The sequence below is a fragment of the Rhinatrema bivittatum genome, chromosome 2, assembly GCF_901001135.1.
Source record: "Rhinatrema bivittatum chromosome 2, aRhiBiv1.1, whole genome shotgun sequence".
Taxonomy (NCBI): Eukaryota; Metazoa; Chordata; class Amphibia; order Gymnophiona; family Rhinatrematidae; genus Rhinatrema; species Rhinatrema bivittatum.
The window spans coordinates 21,895,887-21,918,577 of NC_042616.1; the positions used below are offsets into that span (position 1 = coordinate 21,895,887).

The following is a 22,691-nucleotide window of genomic DNA, read 5'->3' on the forward strand; positions in this document are numbered from 1 at the left end:
ATGACATTTGAAATGACAGATACCAGCGTGGCGTTAAGCCTTAGGCCCGCGCACCCAGGATACTGTATAGGCGCTCTATCCAGTATCCTGGGTTGCGCGAGCCTAAGGCTTTTCGGACGCGGTTTACATTTACATGTAATTAGGGTTCAGGATCGAGCGGTAGGTGAGCTGCACTGTGCGGGTGGTAACCGCGGGTGCCGTAGGCACTAACGCAGCTCTTCCTACCGCTCGGTACTGGAATGGCCTGTTCCCAGTACGTACCAGGATCAGTCCAGACAGCTGGGTTATGCCTCCCCTCCAGCAGATGGAGTCAGAGAGAAAACTGAAAGCACCCCCTAGATATACTGGTGTGCCACCTGCCATCCTTCAGTATATTCTCTGACTCCAGCAGATTGAGAGGCATAACCTGCGGTCCTGGTCTGGTCAGTTTCGGAACTGGGAATTAAAAAAAAAAAAAAAAAGAGTGAGGTAGGACAGGGGACAAGATCAGTTGATGCTTCCTTTCTTCCTCTGTCTGTCTGTCTGTCTGCGTGAGGGTCTGTGTGATTTTCTTGCGCTGCGTGGTTATAGTTCCGTTTAAGGCAGGCTCGGAGGGTTTTTACCCTTCTGATATTCCCGGGTTAGTGTGTCCGCAAGGCAGGGGGAAAGCTTACCGGTGGGCCGGTCACCTTCCCCCCCCCAATTCCAGGTGGTCAGTCCTGAAGGGGGGTTAAAAAAAAAAAAAGAAAAGTTTTATTTCAGAGCCACTTAAGTCCTGTTGGGGACAGGCAGTGAGCTCCCTTTCTCTTGACCCCGGCCTGCCAGTGCCTGCTCGGACCCCGGAGGGGGTGGCTAGCTCACCCGGCGCGCGTTTCTCTGTGGGAATCGTCTTACCTGATTTTTGGCGCCAATTTTTTCTTTCCTGCTCTGCTCTCTGCGCTGATGCCTAGGTCTTCGGTCTGCCTGACCTGTGGAGAGGCGGGGGCGCGGCTCTCCGGCGGGGGTCTCTGTCCCCGATGTGTTCCCGGGGGCGAGGGACCCTCGGGGGGACCGAGCGCTGCCCGCAGCGAATCTTTTCTTCCCTCTTCGGCACGGCACAGCAGCGTCTCCGGCAGCCGTTCTCCGGCCCCTCCTCCACCGGGGAGGAGTGCGGCGGCCATCTTGGACACGCGGCACACTGATTTTTCAGCTTCGGAGGAGGAAATCTCCCCTCCTCCTTCTCCTGGGGCACAGAGTCCGCGCTCCCGGCCCGATTTGGGGTCCCCACGAGGCCCCCCCTCGTCGGAGGGGCCGAAGAAAAATTTAAAACGGGCGGTGCTGTTTTCTGCTGACTTTGTTCTTTTAATGCACAAAGCATTTTTACAGGCGGAATCCGGCTGGGAGGCGGAGGCTCCCGCTCCCCCGAAGGTCCCCAAGACCACTCCCTCGCCCAGGGGGAGTCCACCGGTGGTGGGGCCCTCCGGGGGAAAAGGTACCCGTCCAAGGGGGGGGAGCGCAGAGGACAAAGGAGACGCAGGGGCTGCTCCGGATTCCCCGGGGGCTCCGGACTTGTTGGCTACGGATGATCAGGGGACCGTAGAGGGGGATGACCCCCAGGTACTCCGTTTGTTCGGAAAAGAGGAATTAAGCTCCCTTATTCTCCACGTGTTGCAGGAGTTAGAGTTAACGACGCCGCCTCAGGAGGCGGACACGTCCACCGGGGATATCGCGATGGCAGGACTTAGAGCCCCCCCGCAGACATTTCCCTTCCACCACAAGGTCTTACAGATCGTCTCGAAGGAATGGGAGCTGCCTGAGGCTTCCCTGCGTGTGAATCGAGCCATGGAAAAGCTGTATCCCTTGCCTAAGGACTCATTGGAGCTTTTGAAGACGCCCGCGGTAGACTCGGCTGTCACGGCCGTGGTCAAGCACACGACTATCCCCGTGACGGGGGGTATCGCGTTGAAAGATCTCCAGGATCGCAAGCTGGAGGTTTTATTGAAGCGCATTTTCGATGTGGCGGCCCTGGGTGTCCGGGCGGCTGCATGCAGCAGCTTGGTGCAGAGGGCCAACCTGCGCTGGGTCCAACAGCTGCTGACCACGCAGGAGCTTCCTCCGGGCGAAGCGGAGCAGGCCAATTGCGTGGAAGCTGCGGTCGCTTATACGGCGGATGCCTTATATGATTTGTTGCGCACCTCAGCTCGGATTATGTCTTCGGCGGTCTCCGCCAGGAGGTTGCTGTGGCTCCGTCGTTGGTCGGCGGATGCCACCTCCAAGGCGAGGTTAGGATCCTTCCCCTTCAAGGGCAAGCTGCTGTTCGGCGAGGAACTAGATCAGCTCATCAAGGACCTGGGGGACAACAAAGTTTACAAATTACCGGAGGATAAGCCCCGGCAACCTCGGTCGTTCGGCAATGCCAGAGCTCGCTTCCGGGGGCAGCGGCGTTTCCGTGGGGGAAGAGGGGGTTCCTTTTCCCAGCGACAGCAGGCGACGAGAACACAGTCTTGGTCTTCTTCCTTTCGCGGCAGGAGGCCTCAACGTGGAGGCTCGTCCCAAGGTTTTCCTGCCATCAAGCCCGCCCAATGAAGGTGCGCAGGCCCATTCCTCCGTTCCCGTTATCGGAGGACGGCTGTCCCGGTTCTGGGAGGAGTGGGTCAAAATTACGTCGGATCAATGGGTCCTCGACGTGGTAAGGCACGGCTACGAGTTGGATTTTGTACGTCCCCCCCGGGATCTCTTTCTGATTTCACCGTGCGGACCGGTGGAAAAACAATTGGCCATCGCTCAAACGGTCGATCATCTCCAGGCTTTGGGGGCAGTGGTTCCTGTTCCGCAGGACCAGCTCCGGACGGGGCGCTATTCCATATACTTCCTGGTTCCCAAAAAGGAGGGCACCTTCCGGCCCATTCTGGATCTCAAAGGAGTAAACAAGACGTTGCGGGTGCCTCGCTTCCGGATGGAGACCCTCAGGTCTGTTATTGCGGCCGTCCACAAGGGCGAATTCTTGGCTTCTTTGGACCTGACAGAGGCATATCTACACATCGGAATCCGGGAACGGCATCAAAGATACTTGAGGTTCTCGGTGATGGGGTCCCACTACCAGTTCTGCGCCCTCCCCTTCGGGTTGGCCACCGCGCCGAGGGTGTTCACCAAAGTGCTTGTGGTAGTGGCGGCACCTCTCCGGAGACAAGGAGTCCTTGTGCATCCCTATCTCGACGATTGGCTCATCCGAGCAAAGTCCCATGCGGCCTGCGCCCAGGCGGTTTCCTTAGTGGTGCGCCAGCTCCAGGCGTTGGGTTGGGTAGTCAACTTCGTGAAGAGCAGACTCGAGCCGACCCAACAGCTGGAGTTCCTGGGAGCTCGGTTCGATACATTGGTAGGCAAGGTGTTTCTTCCAAAGCCACGCTTGGTCAATCTCATGACTCAGGTGCGTCGCCTGTTGGACCTCGCGATTCCCACAGTTTGGGATTATTTACAAGTCATTGGTCATATGGTATCTACTATGGAAATGGTACAATGGGCTTTTGCGCATATGCGACCGTTACAAAGAGCTCTTCTATCTCGTTGGGATCCCTGGTCGGAGGATTACGGGATAGAATTGCCTTTGCTGGAGCCGGCCCGCTCCAGTCTCGACTGGTGGCTGACTCCCGACAATCTCCTGCAGGGGGTGGACCTCGAACCCCCGTCTTGGTTGGTGGTGACAACGGATGCCAGCCTCTCGGGCTGGGGGGCGGTCTGCCAGTCCCGAGCAGTCCAGGGTACCTGGTCAGCGCGCCAAGCGACGTGGTCCATCAACCGGTTGGAGACCAGGGCGGTGCGCCTGGCCCTGCGCAGCCTCCTTCCGATGGTGCGCGGACGAGCGGTGAGAGTCCTGTCGGACAATGCGACCACAGTGGCGTACATAAATCGGCAAGGAGGCACAAAAAGTCAGGCGGTAGCCACAAAGGTGGCGCTGTTGATGGCCTGGGCGGAACGGCACATAGTACGTCTCGCAGCCACCCACATTGCCGGCGTGGACAACGTTCAGGCGGATTACCTCAGTCGGCAGCACCTGGATCCAGGAGAGTGGGAGCTCTCGGCGGAGGCGATGGTTCTCATCACTCGATGTTGGGGGACTCCGCGATTGGATCTCATGGCGACCCGCCAAAACGCAAAGGCGGTGCGTTTCTTCAGTCGAAGAAGAGAGCACGCGTTGGAAGGGGTGGATGCGCTGGTGCTCCCTTGGCCCCGCCACATCCTTCTTTATGTGTTTCCTCCGTGGCCTCTAGTAGGAAAGGTGCTCCGACGCATAGAGTCCCATCGCGGTCCAGTGATTCTCGTGGCTCCGGAGTGGCCGCGTCGCCCGTGGTTTGCGGATCTCGTAAACCTGGCAGTGGACGGTCCACTGCGTCTCGGTCATCTTCCCAATCTCCTTCATCAGGATCCAGTATTTTTCGATCTGGCGGATCATTTTTGTCTGGCGGCTTGGCTTATGAGAGGCAGCAACTGAGGAAGAGAGGTTATTCGGAGGCTGTGGTGTCTACTCTCCTTCGGGCGCGTCGGGCTTCTACTACGCTGGCCTATGCGAGGGTATGGAAGGTTTTCCATGATTGGTGTGACACGGTCGGTACCACGCCTAAGCGTTCTTCAGTGGCGGATATCCTTATGTTCTTGCAGGATGGTCTGAAGAAGGGTCTGGCCTACAATTCGCTTCGTGTTCAAGTGGCGGCTTTGGGCTGCTTGAGGGGTAAGGTCGAAGGGTCTTCCCTCGCGAGTCATCCAGATGTGGCTCGTTTTTTGCGAGGGGTTAGAAACTTGCGTCCTCCCATCAGGCTTCCCTGTCCGTCCTGGAACTTGAATTTGGTCCTCCGTGGCTTGTGTGCGGCCCCGTTCGAACCTCTCAAGGCGGCCTCCTTGAAGGATCTGACCCTCAAGGCGGTTTTCCTCGTGGCCATTTCCTCGGCTCGTCGGGTGTCGGAGCTGCAGGCTCTCTCCTGCAGGGAACCGTTTCTGCGCATCTCCGCGTCCGGGGTGTCTCTCCGCACGGTTCCGTCTTTCTTGCCTAAGGTGGTATCCGCGTTTCATGTCAACCAGACTGTGGAATTGCCTTCCTTCTCGGAAGAGGATCTCCAGTCTTCTCAAGGTAAAGACTTGAGGCGTCTCGACGTCCGTCGGATTCTTTTACGCTATTTGGAGGTTACTAATGATTTTCGTCGGTCCGATCACCTATTTGTATTGTGGAACGGACCCAGGAAGGGTCTTCAGGCTTCCAAGGCGACCATCGCGCGCTGGTTAAAGGGTGCTATTGAGTCCACGTACGTGGCCTGCGGTAAGCCCGTTCCTGCTGGACTTAAGGCTCATTCTCTGCGTTCTCAGGCGACTTCGTGGGCAGAGTCTCACTTGGTTTCCTGCCAAGAGATTTGTCGGGCGGCCACATGGAAATCCTGGCATACTTTCTCCAGGCATTATCGCCTGGATGTCCGTGGTCCTCCTGTAGAGTCCTTTGGAAGCAGTGTGATTCGAGCGGGACTCTCAGGGTCCCACCCCAGTTAAGGCGGCTCGGGTACATCCCAGCTGTCTGGACTGATCCTGGTACGTACTGGGAAAGGAAAATTAGGTTCTTACCTTTGCTAATTTTCGTTCCAGTAGTACCATGGATCAGTCCAGACGCCCGCCCATGGTGTTTTCTGGAAGTCCGCTCGTATGCTCTATCTTTTCCTTTTCAGTTTGTTTGGAGACAGTTACCACAGGTTTCCGGTTTATCTTTCTACCAGTTTATTGTGTGTTACTGTACACCCTTGGTGTCCTGTTGTTGTGTCCGGTTTTATCTGTTCTCAAGGATGTTTCTACTTGATCTGGTCACTTGTTAAGCACATAAGAAGGAAGTCGGGATTCTTGGGGACAGTATTGATGGTGGTTAATGTATTACTTCTGCTTTGATATCACATATACTGAAGGATCGCAGGTGGCACACCAGTATATCTAGGGGGTGCTTTCAGTTTTCTCTCTGACTCCATCTGCTGGAGGGGAGGCATAACCCAGCCGTCTGGACTGATCCATGGTACTACTGGAACGAAAATTAGCAAAGGTAAGAACCTAATTTTCCTATAGTGATCAGCAACTTTCCTGACACGTATAAAAGCAGTGGGGTGGAACAGCGAGACAGGAGTATGAAGTGCTGCAGATTCCCCTTCTTCCCCTAATCGATCGAACAGACTTCTCGCACTGACAGGCTGATGTATGAGATATGTTGTACATATGTAAATAGAGGTAGGCGATCTATGATACCGTCAGGTGAACACAAAAGGAATAGATGCCGTTATCTTTTCCAAATACTTTATTGATGCAGGGACGTTCCAGATAAATTGCCCGACTCTGGCCGAGTTTCGCGGCCTTCTAGCCGCTGCCTCAGGGGCTACAAATAAACAATCAGTATTGAGCAAATAAATATCTCACAATAAATATATTATTAAGATCTTATAAATATTAAAAAGAAATTTATATAAATCAATAAACATCTTTTTTAAACATTATAAAGATCTAAATTTAAAATCAGACTAATGAATTTCAATAAAAAAGTTAAAATAAATAAATACACATAGAAATAAATACATAAATAAATAACAGTGACGTTAGACAATAACCTTTAGACAATACTTTACCTCCAAAATTCAAATCATTAATAATGTTTGATCCACTCAAATCAGATAATGTGCCAACGATGATAAAACAACTAGAAGAGAAATAACCACCATTGCAATATGTGTCAGTTTCACAAAAAACTTAATATACTTCAAACAACAACTTACCACATATGCATATCTGAAAATATGATATTAAAATAAACCAGCACACCAAATAGTAAAACTATTGTAAAAAATTAATTATAAAAATCTGTCATAAACAAATCTATTATATAAAAATTATTATATAAAAATACAATAAAAATTCAGCTAGAGAGTGTTTCTAACATCAGAGGATGTTCTGACTAAAAGATACCTGGATGTAATACAGATTTTAAACTTTTCTCCTTTACAAACTGCAAAAGCAAAGGAGTGGTATATATAGCTATCTGTCCATGTAACAAATTGTACGTTGGTAAAACTATCAGAGAATTTAACAAACGGATTCTAGAACATAAGAGCAGTATTAAAAGAAATATAAGCTCAAAACCGTTGGTTGATCATTGCATCGAAAATGGTCATAAATTTGAAGATTTCAAATTCTGTGTGATCCAACAACCACATTTAAGCTGGAGAGGTGGTGACTTGGATAAATTGCTACTACAAATTGAGCAAAAATATATTTTTGAATTTAATACTGTAGTACCACATGGTTTAAATATGGAGTCTGATTTGTCAGTTTTTTTATGATCTTTGCTTTTTGTGCCACAGCACTTTTACAACTGTTTTAGTGCCATATATTTTATTTATGTTATTTTATGAGTACAACCACTATAGACATGTGAATTTTTACAAGAAATTTTAAATTAATTTTTGGTAATATTTATTACATATGCTTTTTTATATCTTTTTTGATTTTTATATTATTGAAATACACACCACACCAATAGATTGGATTGTTGTTAGGAAAGTTGTGAACAGTAGTTATTTAAAGTTCCACTTTCTTTTCACTGGAGAGTGTTTCTACAATTTTATTGAAATATCAGTATTTAGATAACTATCACGCCCATTTTGTGAACGTTAATATATGAAAGGCAACGTTTGTATATTAACAGCCTCTGATTAGTTTAATATGCTTATTTCATTGAAGAAGTTTTTCATGTACCGCAGTGCACAGTCCGAAAAAAGTGTAAGAATCGGGACACCAACCACACCCCCTTTGTGATTGACATGTTTCAAGTAGATACTAACCACGCCCCCTTTGTGATATTTTTTCGGCGCCAAAAGTGACACTTTAAAAATGGCTACCGAAAGACAGCTCACATTAGCTGCATAGCAGAGACTGCGGTTTACACACAAATCTGTGTTTGGACCCATCGTTGTGAAGGTAATTTTAAAATAGTTTATGCTACATGTTGCAATATTTGATGTTTTATATATTATTGATAGTCAATTACTAACAGCTATTGACTCTAGCAGGAGTTTTTAATCATATATTTTGTTGTTTAGACACTATCTGATTCTTCGAATTTGGTGCTTTAAATTATTTATTGAGACAAGGCTTGCAATTGTTGCACAGCAGAGATCACACTTTGGAATATAATTCTGGATCTAAAGATAACATGAACATGGTTTCTGCAACCGCAACGCCGACAAACACAGCCATCACTAGCTCGCACTAGAGAGGATTCCGATAACACTAATTCCTTAGACCGCAGTGCATAATTTTAGTGAAGTGTTAAAATCGATATATTAACTATTCCTTTGCTATTTTAAATTCAAATTCATACTATCTATACAGTTTTTTCCATATAATTGAGAACTTACTTAGCTTTGGTTTGTCAAGAATGTTAAGAATTTTTGGCGCCAAAATTAGCATTTGAAAATGGCTACCAAAGCGCGGTTTATACTAGTTAAATAGCGAAGATTGTGGTTCATATGCAAAATTGAGCTTAGACACATTTTTAAACATCAATATTTCTAAGTTTTTTGTATCATTGATAGTTAGCCTCTATTATAATTAATAGCATATTACGTTTTTTATTTTTAGCGGTAGCTTATCATTAAGTGAGTATCTTATACATCATTAGCAGTTCGCTGTTATATATTCTGTTTTTAGTCAGAACATCCTCTGATGTTAGAAACACTCTCTAGCTGAATTTTTATTGTATTTTTATATAATAATTTTTATATAATAGATTTGTTTATGACAGATTTTTATATAATTAATTTTTTACAATAGTTTTACTATTTGGTGTGCTGGTTTATTTTAATATCATATTTTCAGATATGCATATGTGGTAAGTTGTTGTTTGAAGTATATTAAGTTTTTTGTGAAACTGACACATATTGCAATGGTGGTTATTTCTCTTCTAGTTGTTTTATCATCGTTGGCACATTATCTGATTTGAGTGGATCAAACATTATTAATGATTTTGAATTTTGGAGGTAAAGTATTGTCTAAAGGTTATTGTCTAACGTCACTGTTATTTATTTATGTATTTATTTCTATGTGTATTTATTTATTTTAACTTTTTTATTGAAATTCATTAGTCTGATTTTAAATTTAGATCTTTATAATGTTTAAAAAAGATGTTTATTGATTTATATAAATTTCTTTTTAATATTTATAAGATCTTAATAATATATTTATTGTGAGATATTTATTTGCTCAATACTGATTGTTTATTTGTAGCCCCTGAGGCAGCGGCTAGAAGGCTGCGAAACTCTGCCAGAGTCGGGCAATTTATCTGGAACGTCTCTGCATCAATAAAGTATTTGGAAAAGATAATGGCATCTATTCCTTTTGTGTTCACCATATGTAAATAGAACCATGATGTATTATGCCGTGATGTCCCATAAATAAAGGGTATCATAGACTGACCCCACACGTTCTATTTCCTTTTGTCACACAGTGGAGGTGCCGGAGATGTGCTCGGAGGGGGGGAATCGGGGTGAGTGGGGGGGACCGGAGATGTGTTTGGAGGGGGTTATCAATGTTTGGGGCTGGTGTTTTTTTTTTTTTTTAAATTTGTCCTACACCACTTTTAATTTCGTGTAATTTTTTTCTCATTTCTTCTCCCTGCAGCAGATCTCCTTTGTAAGAAAGCCTGTCCATACCTACTGTTTCTGTCATTGGCTGCTACGCTACTAAATGGATTTGATCTACTATAGCTAAAGTAAGGACCTAAAAGATCCTGCTAAGCGTGGTAAGAGGAATGTAAACTAAAAGCATGGATTCAGTCTGTTGTCAGCAATGAGAGTAAGGCTGTGTGCACATTTTGTAAGTGTGACATTCGTGCACATCAGGCAGACCTTTTGCAACATGCAAACAGTTAAGCTTCCTTTGTCATCTATGCGACTCAAAAACATTGGGGTTTCAATTTCATGTGTTTTGGGCTTGGGTTTTTTTTTTGGAAAAAAGTGCTTGTTTCATGAAAACCTGGCAACCCTAAGCGGTGTCTTTCCGACCCGTTCTTTTCGAGTGTCCCTGTGACGTTTTCTAGCAAGCAGCGGGACTGAGTGTAAAGGGACTGACTGTGGGGGCTCTGCACTGGGAGCGTGGAAAGGAAATCAAGGTGGCGATCAGGTCTTTAAGTCGCAATCTATGGGGCCGATGCAATGCAGTGAGCTCAGCCGAGCGCATTGTTTAACCTGCTGTGGGACGCGGGTTAAACAGGCGCTAATCCACCCCCTAATGCAATAGGGGGATTAGTGCTTATTTAACGCTCGTCTGACTCGGAGTGAATGAGTTAGTGCTCATCACATGCAAATGCACTCATTCCCTCCAAATGCAAAAAGATAACTTGAAAAGGATAGAAAAGCAGAAAAAGCTGTATTTCTTTTTTTAAAGTAAATAAAATAACTCAGCAGACAGGCGAGTTATGAAGACCGACGTTGTCAGTTTTTATATCCGGCCGTCTGCCAGTAAACAGTCTGCGGCCGTTTTCATTACTGGCAGACAGGGCAGCACAGCGGGTCGTGTTAGGAAGGAGGTGCTAAGGTCACGCAAACGACTCAAGCACCTCCTTCCTAGCGTGACCCTGTAATTTAAATATTGCATGGTGCGCCCCCCCCCCCCCCCCGCGGGTGCTAAGAAAGCGGGCACTGAAAAGTCAGCGCCCACTTTCTGCGAAGATTTTTGCATCGGCCCCTATGTTTGCAGCCATTCTTATGAGCTGCTCTGATTGCTGCCCTTAGGATTCACAATAATTTGACTTTCAGAAACTTGAGCATTAAAATGTTAGGATTTAGGGGTCAAAGCTTGAATGGGGGGAGCGCTAAGCACCGCCCCGTAAAGAGAGTAGAGGGGAGTTAGCCTGCAAGAGACTCCTCAAAGCTCACAATTTTACTTGTACACAGAAACCTGAGATTTACCTTTTGTGCTCTCTGTAACCTGTAATTTTACTTTACTATTGTTGTTTTATAATTTGCATTACTTTTTTTTCAATTTGCTATTCCCTTATCCTGTATTTGGTGAGGGTCTGTCTGTATATTCCATGTGGGACTGAGGTGAGGGATTCTGCTAGCATTTAGTTTTTGTGTAAGGTTTGTATCAGTCCAGCTTGTTTTGTTTTCCAGCAGGGAATATATTTTTATTTATTTAAAAACATCTCTAATTCACATATTACATAAAGTTCATTATTTAGCTGCTTTAGGGCAAGTTACCTCATTTCCAGTTTTGTTGTTTCATAGATAGGATGTTGTTGTGTGAGTTTGGGGAGTTAGTGCTGTTTAAATGTGATGGGTTTGATACAAAGGTGCTGAGAGTGTTTTCTGTTAATTCACAAAGTGCCTGGTACAGGAGGGAATTAACCAGGAGGGAATTAACTCTCCAGATTCTCACTTTCTCTCGTCCTCAGCCCGTCCTGTCTCTGATCCTGACTACAACGAATAGAAAGGGAAAGTCTAAATCTCGCCAGTCTCCCATGGATGGTTTTATGGGTTCTGGGACTTCAGTGGAGCCCAGGAAGGGGGTTCTGCCTTCTCCAGAGCCAGATCCCTCCTCGGTGCAGCCTCTGGCAGAGCCCCCGGGATCAGAGGAGGGGGCAGGGCTGGCTCTGGATCCACTGCAGCCCAGGACTTTGGGCTCTCTGTGGATGGTTGTGGAGCGGCCGGAAGCAACAATGAGCAGCAAGTTGGAAAGGATTGAAGGGGAAATCTCCTCAGTGACCCAGGAGAAGAAAATTTCTGCTCATGCTAAGCGGCTGCAGGCGCTGGAGAACAAGGTAGGAAATATACTCATTAATTCTCCTGTGTCCATTCAGGATAAAGTTTGTTTGAAGAAAAAGTAAGAATTTGGAAAATGTTGCCAAAAGAGAAATATTTTAGAATTATCAACTTTCCCAAGAGAGAATATTTCACCAGGGGAGATGATTAATAATTATTTAGGGGAGGCTTTGCAAATATCTAAGGAATCTCTTCTTCTAATTAACCCCATTTCTTTTCTAGTGAAAATTAAATGTATAAAGATCTTTGTCTCTTGTTGCTGATCCACAAAGTTCAAGGAAGAAGAAGTTGAACCCCAAAATTAATTTTCTAAACCTTGGTCATTTTTAGTCTTCAATTCTCAGCCAGGTCACGTCTACACCTCTCCCTCCTTCGCTTTATTTATTTGGTTTATATTATTTTATATACTGTTATTCTGATAATCATAACAGTTTACAGTATAAATATAAATAAAATCAATTAAAAATTATAAATGAAAACAATATAAATATTACAACATAAATAGTAAAAACATCTATGGATAAAAAACTATAATGAACAACAAAGTCAATTTAAAAAACATAAATTTCCTAGCGTGTAGCCAGATGGAGCCAGGACCAATGGGTTACGCGCTCCCCTGCTAGCAGATGGAGATAGACTCTGGTTTCAAAGCTGACGTCACCCTAGATACACCCCTGCAGGGACCTCAGCCATCCAGTATCTCTCTGTCTCCTAGCAGATGTGGAGGTGCTATCCCCATACCAAGCCCCGTTCTCCTGTGGTGATACGTAAGGTCTCTCCCCCAGTTGAGAATTCCTGAGGTTATTTCCGAGATCCCTCAGAGGTTGCCTTGGTCCAGTAACCAGTTCCTGGCGTGGACTTTGCTACTGAAGCCGGTAAGCGCTGAGCCTGGGTAAGTAGAGAAGAACTCCTCTGATTCAGAGACGTGGAAGGGCTCAGTAAGTCTTTCCTTCGGTCTCTTGCTCGGTGCGCCGTACCAACGACGTTCCCGATCCCGTTGGGGCAAGGGAAGGAGGTTTCCAAGCGGGTTTAGCAGCCCCCTGATGAGCTAGGCCCCACTTCAGGCTCGATGGGCACTGCATGTGGCAGGTCGCGACAACGCCATCTTGTGTGCAGTTTGGTGCAGTGCCATTTTCCCCCATTGACCGTTAGTATGTGCTTTGCAGGGCAGCCCTGTTGTGCGCCTGACCCCACTCCTTAATGAGTGCGCATCTCTGCACATAATCGCGCGCATAAGCACAGTCGTACATTCGTGCACAACTGGCTGCTTATACTTGCGCTCATCAGGGTGGATTTGTGCACACTCGAGTCCGTGCTAGCTGACTGAACGCACAAGCTACAGTGAACTACGGCTCTGGCAACAAAAAAGCACAAGTGACACTCTCTTTGTATTTCCTGCCATATTAGGGCTGCGCAGCCTGACCTGGATCCTTCCTGGGTCAGGGAGGGCCGGACTCTCAGAACTTCTCCCAGTCGCAGGATGGGTCAGCCAGGACCTTATCTGTTAGCGCCCGGATCTGAGCAGTCCCGGGGCTGCGTCCTCCTTGGGAGAGGGCAGGTCAGGGGGGCTTACCCCAGTTCCTCCTGGGCTAGGCATGGACCCAGCAACCTTTTCCTGGATGGAATTCGTTCAGGGCCTTCAAAGCCTTTGTTCAGGCTCAGTCAGATGCTGCCCCTGCCCGGTCTGGGAAGGCCTCATCCTCCCGGCCCTATCCGCAGGCTTACCAAGGGTATCCCTGACAGGGACCCAGACCCCACGGATGACGAGGGGGATGCAGTCTCAGTGGAGGACAGGGAAATCCTTCCAGGCCTGGAGCCATCCCGGCCCATGCTATGATTTTTCCACAGAGATGAATTGCCAGCCCTGGCCTCCCAGACCCTGAAGACTCTGGGAGTTCCTGGCACAGACCCTGTGTCGGAAGCAAAGAGGAGTCCCATCCTGGTATCTCTACGGAAAGCCTCTTGCTATTTCCCGATTCTGGAAGCCATCCAGGAGGTGATTGACCTGGAGTGGGACTCCCCGGAAGCAGCTTTCAAGGGGGTCTGACCTTGGAGGCCTTGTACCTTCTGGACCCAGCGGTCAAAGAACACCTGCGTTTCCCGAGAGTTGACGCCCTGGTTTGCGCTGTTTCAAAGCTAACAACTATCCCAGTGGAGGGAGGAGCGGCCTTGAAGGACACACACGATAGGCGGTTGGAGTCCATCCTTAAGCAAGCCTTTGACACGACAGCAATGACACTGCAGATCACTTCCTGTTGTGCCCTGGTGGCTCGTTCATGTCTGCTTCTCAGGGGTGCATTCCAGAGAGTTGATGGAGCTCGCCGCAGCCTTTCTGGCAGATGCAAGCTCTGATCTAGTGCATACCTTGGCCAGAGGAGTAGCCTCAGTGATGGCGGCCAGAAGACAGCTGTGGCTGCGAAATTGGTCAGCAGGCGCAACCCTTAGGCAAACCTCACAAAGATGCCCTTTAAGGCAGGGGTCCCCAAGCACCGGTCCGGGGACTGGGTCCGGGCCGTGGGAGTTTTTTGCCGGTCCGCGGCGCCGCCAAGCACCGGCAGGTGTGTCGTGCGCTCCCGGTCTCTCCCGCTGCCGTTGCCGCTGGGCTGTCAACACGTTCAAGCCCAGTGGGAACGGCAGCGGTGATAGAATAAGCTGTGAAACCCGCGGCTGGCCTTTTCTTCTTCCCATCCCCCCCCCCCCCCGGTGACCCGGAACAGGAAGTGATACGCAGTGCGCGGGAAGGAGAAAGAACCGTGCCACGTGATAAAGTAGCAGCAGCGGCTGCAGCATCAGCCCCCGAGCAATTGAAGCAGCCGGTAATCAAGAAAGGAGACAGCAGCATGAGCCTCCCGGCCAATGGGATTCTTCTTTCTTGGCCTGCGGGGGCTGGAGGAGGAGGCTGCTGCAGTTCCCATTTGTGCTCCGGGGGGGGGGGAGGAAGAGAGAAAGAGAGAGAAGCAGCCAGCCAGTGTGTGATTGTGATTGACTGGTCAGAGAGCTGATGTGTGTGTATGTGAGAGACAATGAAAGTGATTGCTCAGGGAGATGATTGATGTGTATGTGAGAGTGTGAGACATTAGTCAGGGAGGTGACGTGTTTGTGAGAGAGAAAAAGCATGGAAGTGAGAAGTCTGGGTATGTGGGAAAGCATGGGCGTAAGAAGCCTGGTGTTGTGGGGGTGAAAGAAAGCATGGGAGTGAGAAACCTGGGTGAGCGTGCATGCATGAGAGAGAGAGAGAGACTGCTTGGTAAGGTGACGGTGTGTGTGAGAGAAAAAGACTGGTGTGTGTGTGTGAGGCAGAGAAAGTGATTATGAGAGTGAGAAGCCCGTATATGTAAGTAGAACATGGGAGTGGGAAGCCTGTGTGTGTGTATGGCATGAGAGAAACCGTTCAGGAAGGTGACTGGTGTGTGTGTACCAAAGACTGGGAGATGATTGGTGTGTGAGAGACAGAAACTGGTCATGGGGGCATGACTGGTATGATGTGTGTGAGAGACATGGGCACTACGGAAGAGGACCATAAGTATAGAGCTTAGCCTCTACTGCTGCTTCTGGTGTGTGCTATGGCCTGCATGAAAGAGGAGTAGGAGGTAAGTAAAGGTGGCTTAAGTTTATTTTTCTTGACTGCCATTTTAATTGTGTGATGTCTGCTTTTTTGAAATATTTTATTGGTGTTGGAGAATGTTTAATAGTTTTTATGAGTTTTTAATTGTTGGATGTTATTCTTTTTATAGCTGTTTTGAAACATTTATTCTGCTTATTAGTATAGTTTTTACAATTATTTCTGTGTGGGGATCTATAGCTGCTTGCTAGTTATGTTTTCCTAATAAGAGGTGTATTGATTTTTAGGACCTGATTTAATATTTGCAGTGTTGCCTTTTCATAGATAGGGTTGCACCTGTTTGAGTGTATTCCATAATACAGGTGTAACTGTGTGCAGATTAGTTTATGTGCATTACTACAGATCCTGGGAGTATGTTAGGTCGGTTCTGTGTCTGTTACCAAGATGAGATATTTTGCTAGAATGTAAGCATTTGTATCAGTCTTATTTGTTGTGTTTTCTCAGAGGACATGCATTGGTGGTAAATTGCTGTCTTTTCATAAGTAGGGCTATTGAGCCTGGAAATAGAAGGAGTTTGAGTTGCTGTTACTGAGATGTCACCAGAACCAGAATATCTTTTTTGTAGGGTGGGTTGTATGGGGAATGTCATAATTCTGCTTTACATCCATTATTGTGGGTCAGGGGGGTTCCCGTGGATACAAACTGTACTTTTACATCTAGCCCCGTGACTATCATGGGTCAGTGTGCCATGCATGTGAGAACCTATGGTGAGTTGCGTCACATTCACATTATAAATGTCATAATTAAATGATGTGTGCACTAAATTCCAAACCCCTCCATAGCCCCGCCCCTGCCGGGCCATGGAAAAATGGTCTTGCTTGAAGCCGGTCCCTGGTGCAAAAAAGGTTGGGGACCACTGCTTTAAGGGATCCCTCCTATTCGGAAGTGAATTGGAAAAGCTAGCTAGAAAGTGGGGTGAATGTCCACTACCATGGCTACCGGAAGATAAGAAAAAGAGGCCCATGCGGGGTCGGGCCAGGGGCTCCCAGCACTTCTGGCCATACAGAAACTCATTTCAGACATCTCGACCTTCGGGAAGGTCTCAGTCCTTTCGGAGCCGACAACCAAAAAGAGGAACTGCTTCAGGCTCAGGTTCAACCCAAACTTCCCAATGAGGTTTGCCCAACCCATCCAAGGGACGAGGAGATAGGGGGCCGACTTACCCTCTTTGCGGTACTGGGCCGCCATTAGGTCCGGGCATTGCCCTTTGACCTGGCCACTGCCCTCAGAACATTCTCCAAAATTATGGTGGTGGTCGTGGCGGTGGCACTGAGGAAAGTAGGGATCCTGGTGCATTCTTACTTAGACGACTGGCTCATCTGGGTGAGGTAGTTGGAAGAGAGCCTCCAGGTGACCAGCAGAGTCATGAATATGGACAAGAGCAGCCTCAAGCCCTCCCAGTCCTTAGAGTACCTGGGAGTCCAGTTCAGCACCAAGCAGGACAAAGTCTTCCTCCCTAGAGGATAAGGAAACTGATGGGCCAAGTGCGTCTGATGAACATAATGCGCCCCAGGGTATGGAGGTATCTCCAGATTCCCAGCCTGATGGCGTCATCCCTGGAGGTAGTACCGTGGGCGAGGGCACACATGTGACCACGCCAACGCTCCCGTCTATCATGTTGGAACCCTCTATTTCAAGAGTACGCGATTCACCTCCACCCACCAATGGAAATATGTTCTCTGCTCCAGTGGTGGCTACGTGAAGTTCACCTAAGCAAGGGTGTAAGCCTGTCCCCACCAAACTGGCTAGTCCACACGACAGACACGAGCCTCTGAGGGGTAGCTCACTGTCAAGAATTGACAACCCAGGGGAGATGGACCAAGGAAGAGGCATGACTGAACATAAACCGCCTGGAAGCCCAAGCTCTCAGATTAGTGTGTCTGCATTTCAACCACAGGCTACAGAGACAGGCAGTTTGCGTGATGCTGGACAGAGCAACAAAAAGGTAGCCAGGGAGGAACCAAAAGCCACCAAGTGTCTCTGGAAATAGACCCCCTTATGGAATGGATGCAGCTAAATCTACAAGGGATCTTGGCCTCCCACATCGCAGGAAAAGACGTCAGAGCAGACTTTCTCAGCAGGAAGAGTCTGGATCTAGGGGTATGGGTGTTGTAAACCAGAGCCTTCCAGCTTCTAGTAGATCACTGGGGCCTCCCATCCATCGACCTACTGACCACATCTCACAATGCGAAAGTCCCCCGATTCTTCAGTCGCAGAAGAGATCAGCACTCCCAGGGGATCGACGCCCTTGTCCAGACCTGGCCAGAGGAGAACTTACTGTACGCCTTCCCTCCGTGGCCTCTGTTGGGAAAGGTCATTCGCAAGATTGAATGCTACAGAGGATTAGTCCTTCCGGTGGCCCCAGATTGGCCTAGATGCCTGTTGTACGCAGATATGCAGAGGCTTCTGATGAAGAACCCCCTATGTCTCCTCCCGCACAGGGACCTTCTCCAACAAGGTCCAATCCTTCACGACAACCCAACTCTGTTTTGTCTTATGGTCTGGCCCTTGAGAGGGTTCGCCTGATGAAGCGTGGATATTCGGTAGCAGTAATCGCCACCTTGCTCCGCGCACAGAAGTTCTCAACATCCCTGGCGTACTTGCGGATCTGGAGAATATTTGAGGCCTGGTGCGAGGAATGCGGGGTGCTCCCTCTTACGACCAAGATCCCAAGGATTTGGAATTTTTATAGGACGGCCTGAACAAAGGGTTATCCCTCAACTCCCTGAAGGTCCAGGTGGCGGCTCTCTTCTGTTTCAGGGGCGAGGTGAACGAACCCGTGTGTTAATGCATCCAAACTTGGCCTGTTTCCTAAAAGGGGTTAATCATCTCCATCCACCCTTAAAGTGGCCATTCCCCCTATGTAACCTCAATCTAGTACTGGACTTTTTAGCAGGGTCTTCCTTTCGGCTGCTGCGCTGTCTGTCTCTTTGCCTGGTAACAGTGAACACTGTATTCTTGGTGGCGATATGCGCGGCTTGTCGCATCTCTGAACTACAGGCGCTGTCATGTCGGGAGCAGTTCCTCCGGTTGACTCCACGTTGCAGCTTCGCACCATCTCTTCCTTCGTACCAAAGCTAGTCTCTGAGTTTCACCTGAACCAGTCCATTTCCTTACCGTCCCAATAGACGCAAGGACACGGAAGACTACCGCCTCCTATGCCACTTAAATATCAGTAGGCTTTTACTACGGTATCTGGAACGTTCAGAACCGATGCACAAGACAGACCATCATTGTTCTTCACGGTGGAAGGAAACAAGGCAAAGTGACTTCGTGAGATACCATAGCTCGCTGGATCAAGGAAGTGATCACGGGAGCTTATGTGGAGGCAGGGAAGCCTTTACCTCTTTAGGTAAAAGCTCATTCCACTAGGGCCCAGGCAGTATCCTGGGTGGAAGCTAAGCTACTGTCTCTCGTTGACATAATGTCGAGCAGCGACATGGACTTCCTTGCACACCTTCTCCAGGTTCTATCGTTTGGATGTCCAGGCCCGAAAGGATGCGGCCTTTGCGAGGGCGGTGTTAACTGGACCACGGGCAGTCTCCCACCCCATTCAGGAGTAGTTTTTGTACATTCCATTGGTCCTGAGACCATCTGGCTACATGGTAGGAAATGGAGAAATTTCTTACGTGATAATTTAGTTTTCCTTGGTGTAGACAAATGGACTCAGCATCCCTCCCTCGGCTGCCCATGAATAGTGCCAAGGAATCGCCCATGAGGTGAATCTCGATTCCAAGAGGTTACGGGTAAGCTGTCGCCCTATCCCTAGATCAGAGCATCTATAATATTGCTGGGATTCAGCGCTTATGTTTGGTTGAGTACAGTTACGGTCACCAGTTTTTTAATCGTTATTAAGTTGTATTCAGTTTTTATTCAAGTTTTCAATAATATGTCCACAGTGGCTTTTGAAGAGAATACTGAATAGCTGAGATCACTACAGGCGTGATGTCAGCTTTGAAACCTGACTCCATCTCCATCTGCTAGCAGGGGAGCACATAACCTGGTTCCATCTGACTACACGCTAGGAAATTTTTTTTAAATTGACTTTGTTGTTCATTTTAGTTTATTATCCATAGATGTTTTTACTACTTATGTTGTAATATTTATATTGAATTTAATGTTTTGTTTTTAATCATTTATAATTTTTAATTGATTATATTTATACAGTGAACTGTTATGATTGTTATCAGAATAACGGTATATGAAGAAGACCAATGAGAATGAGATCTCCCATCGTCATCTGAGATCACTTGTTCTAATTGAAAGGGAACTTGCTTTCCTATTAGTATCGCTACACCTGCAGTTCTTGTTGATGCTTGTGCTGAGTATACTTGACCTACCCATGACAGAGTTTTTGATGCTCTACTTTATCTAATTTTGTTTCCTGCAGTAAGGCTATATGTACATGATGTCTTTGTAAGGATTGTAAAAGTTTATCTCTCTTAAACACCGAACCTATACCTGATACATTCCATGACCAGAATCTTAGTGAGGTTTGTGACATGTTACTGTCTTAAACTCATCAAGAGATGATCCAAAGACGCAGCCCGCATAGTATGGTTTGGACCTCCCAGCCTAAGCCCCAAACCTTTTTCAGACTATAACGTGCTTACATGGCCCTTTCTCAAATTCAGGATCACAAGATATCGGACCTCCCTTATTATCCCAAACCCCCCCATTACCCACTACTCACCCCTCCCATTCTCCCTCACTACTATTACCTATCCCGTCTCTAAACATAGAGAACCGCGTCACCCTCCTGTATGGGACATTCCCTCCCTCCGGAGAATAATAAAAGTAAAAAAAAACACAAAACCAGTGTGACTAAATCCGACACAAATCCATAGAAACCAGTCCTTGTCTCGGGATGTTTCTTAAAGATGATCACATTTTTCCAGAGGGAATGTCACTCATACATGAATAGTTCCTGAAGTAGGTTGTTTAATGAAAGGTTGGGGTCTTTTGTGCTTTAATGCTGGTCTCGCGAACAAGTACAGGGGCCAGGCAAGTAGGCCAGCGAGCTCTCATTGCAGTTTGAAGGCCCAAATTCGCTTGGTCAAGTTGAGACTCTTTTTAATCATCCCAGGAGTTAGGAGGAATGAGCTCTCCACCTATGGGCATGAAAGAGTTTTGAATAAAGAAAACAACAAAAAGTCCTCGCCACCTTCAGCGATTGTAGTAGCATGCAATTCAAATCTAGGGGAAGCAAATAGAGTCAATATTCTTGAGCTCAGTCCTTCTCAGTCATTTCCAAGGTACTCACGAATTGTTGTGCTGCTTCCACCGAATCGTAAATTCGGGTTTCATTTTGCCAATTAACCCTGAGCCGCAATGGGAACTGCAGCGTGAAGGCTATTTTGAGTTGAATCAATTTGGCACATGTCAGACTGAAGGCCTTCCGTTGTGCTGCTGCTAGAGCCGAGTGTTCTTGAAAATCAATATCGGGCGCCTTCATATTCCATGATGCGTTTCTGCCTGCCTTTTAACTTTCAGAAAAAGACTTTTCAGGTAAAACTTAGATTGTAAGCCCGCTGGGGATAGAGAAATACCTACAGTACCTGAATGTAAACCGGTGTGATATCTCAATTGAGATCGAATGTCGGTATATAAAAACAATAAATAAAAAAATAAATAAACTTAAAACCTGGCTCTTGGGGGGCGCTCTCGCCGCGGAGCAAGATGGCCACCTAATCTCAGAGCTCCCGCGCGTTCCGGGACGAATTTCGCTGGTACCCCCGTGAAATTTGCAGCTACAGCTGGTAAACCACCCGATTCAGCGCCTTCTACCTTCTGTGATGGCGCAGCGCAAAAAAGGAACGGATTTAAAACAATTTGCCTTCTCCAAATTACCCGACTTGGAGGAGGGGCCTGAGAGCGCAGCAGAAGCCTCGGTATCCAGTGAGCACGCATCCGAGGAGGAGAACGTGATGAGCGGCCCGTCGGCGGCGGCTCCCGATCTCCCCACGAGAGATGACTTCCGACGCTGGTTCGGGGATATCCGCAAGGAAATGAAAGACAACAAGAAGGAACTCCTAGAAACCATCCAGCAACTGAAAGAGGAAATGGCAGACATCGGAAGGCGGGTTGATGATTGTGATCTAAGACTGGATGTGCAAGAAGAGAAAATGGCTGCCCTCACTAAGACGGTGAGCAAGGTGACACAGGATTCAGATGCTTTCATAGCCAAAATGGAAGACTTAGAAAACAGAAGCAGGCGAAATAATTTAAGATTCAGGGGCATTCCTGAAACGGATTCCTTTGCAGACTGTGCAGCCACGATTCAACGTATATGTGCTTTCCTTCTGCAGCAAGCCTCGGGGGGCAATGCAGGGCAGGACTCAGATATCAGCATTGACCTGGAGAGGGCACACAGGACCCTGGGGCCCAGGATTGCTGGAAAACCTAGAGACATAATTGTATGTTTCACCAGATTTCCAGTGAAAGACAAAATTTTTCAAATTGCAAGGAAGAAGGTCGCCTGGGAATGGGAGTCCCATACAATACAAGTCTTTACAGATCTCTCTCCCCTAACCTTGAAGAAACGCCTGGAGTTTAAAGACATTACATCACTACTTCGTAAGGAGAACATTCGACACCGCTGGCTGTTCCCCTTTGGAATAGCTATTACCATAGAAGGCGTTACGACTACGGCTAAGACTCTACAGGAAGCGGTAGCCATTTTGAGATCCGCAGGCCATCAAGTCACTGCCGCCATTGCACAGGGGAGTTCGTCCTCGACCTCTTCTTCTGCTCCTTTAGAGCCTCCACGCTGGCAGAGGGTCCGAGGAGGAGGGAAGCGCCTGAGACATCAATCCGGAGACAGTTCATCGGACCAGGATAAAGGGAAGGGGTGAACTTCTTGGGTCTCTGCTGGGTATTGTTCTAACATGTTGGGCTATGGTTTCTGCTCATAGCGATGATGGTTACATTCATTTTTTCTGTTTGGTTATGGTTTACACTGTGGTACACTTACATTATACTAGGGGGGGCCGACGGAGGCAGGGCCGGAACAGGAGGAGCGGGCCTCGCTGGTGACTGCTACCCCCGCACCTTTACGGAATGGTATTAGTACGAATCCGTGAGGCCTTGTGGTGGGAGGGGGGAGGGTGGGACGGGGGTTACTCTTTTAAGGCACAACAGGCATAATGCACGCTATTTTCATCACACAGTGGTCACATATTTTGTACGGCAACAAGGACTGAGTACTAGCTTAAGAGGGGAGGTTTTGGAGCACAAGGGGGCGGACGATGGGATGTCTGATGTGGGGATTCATGAGCAGG

The 22,691-nt window shown here is 47.7% G+C and overlaps 1 protein-coding gene and 1 long non-coding RNA gene across 4 annotated transcripts in view; both read left to right on the forward strand.

Annotated features, from left to right (window-relative positions):
- LOC115083645 (oocyte zinc finger protein XlCOF6-like) overlaps positions 1-22,691 on the forward strand; it is a 167,855-nt gene that overhangs the window by 65,740 nt on the left and 79,424 nt on the right. The gene's annotated exons all lie outside the window — the stretch shown is intronic.
- LOC115083665 overlaps positions 1-22,691 on the forward strand; it is a 32,344-nt gene that overhangs the window by 1,421 nt on the left and 8,232 nt on the right. Inside the window, exons 2-3 of one of the 2 annotated variants that reach the window (XR_003854376.1) lie at positions 9,649-9,769; positions 11,423-11,993. This is a non-coding gene — a long non-coding RNA (uncharacterized LOC115083665). Of the gene's footprint in view, positions 1-9,648; positions 9,770-11,422; positions 11,994-22,691 lie in introns of those variants that run through there. The other variant, XR_003854377.1, reaches the window with a different exon arrangement.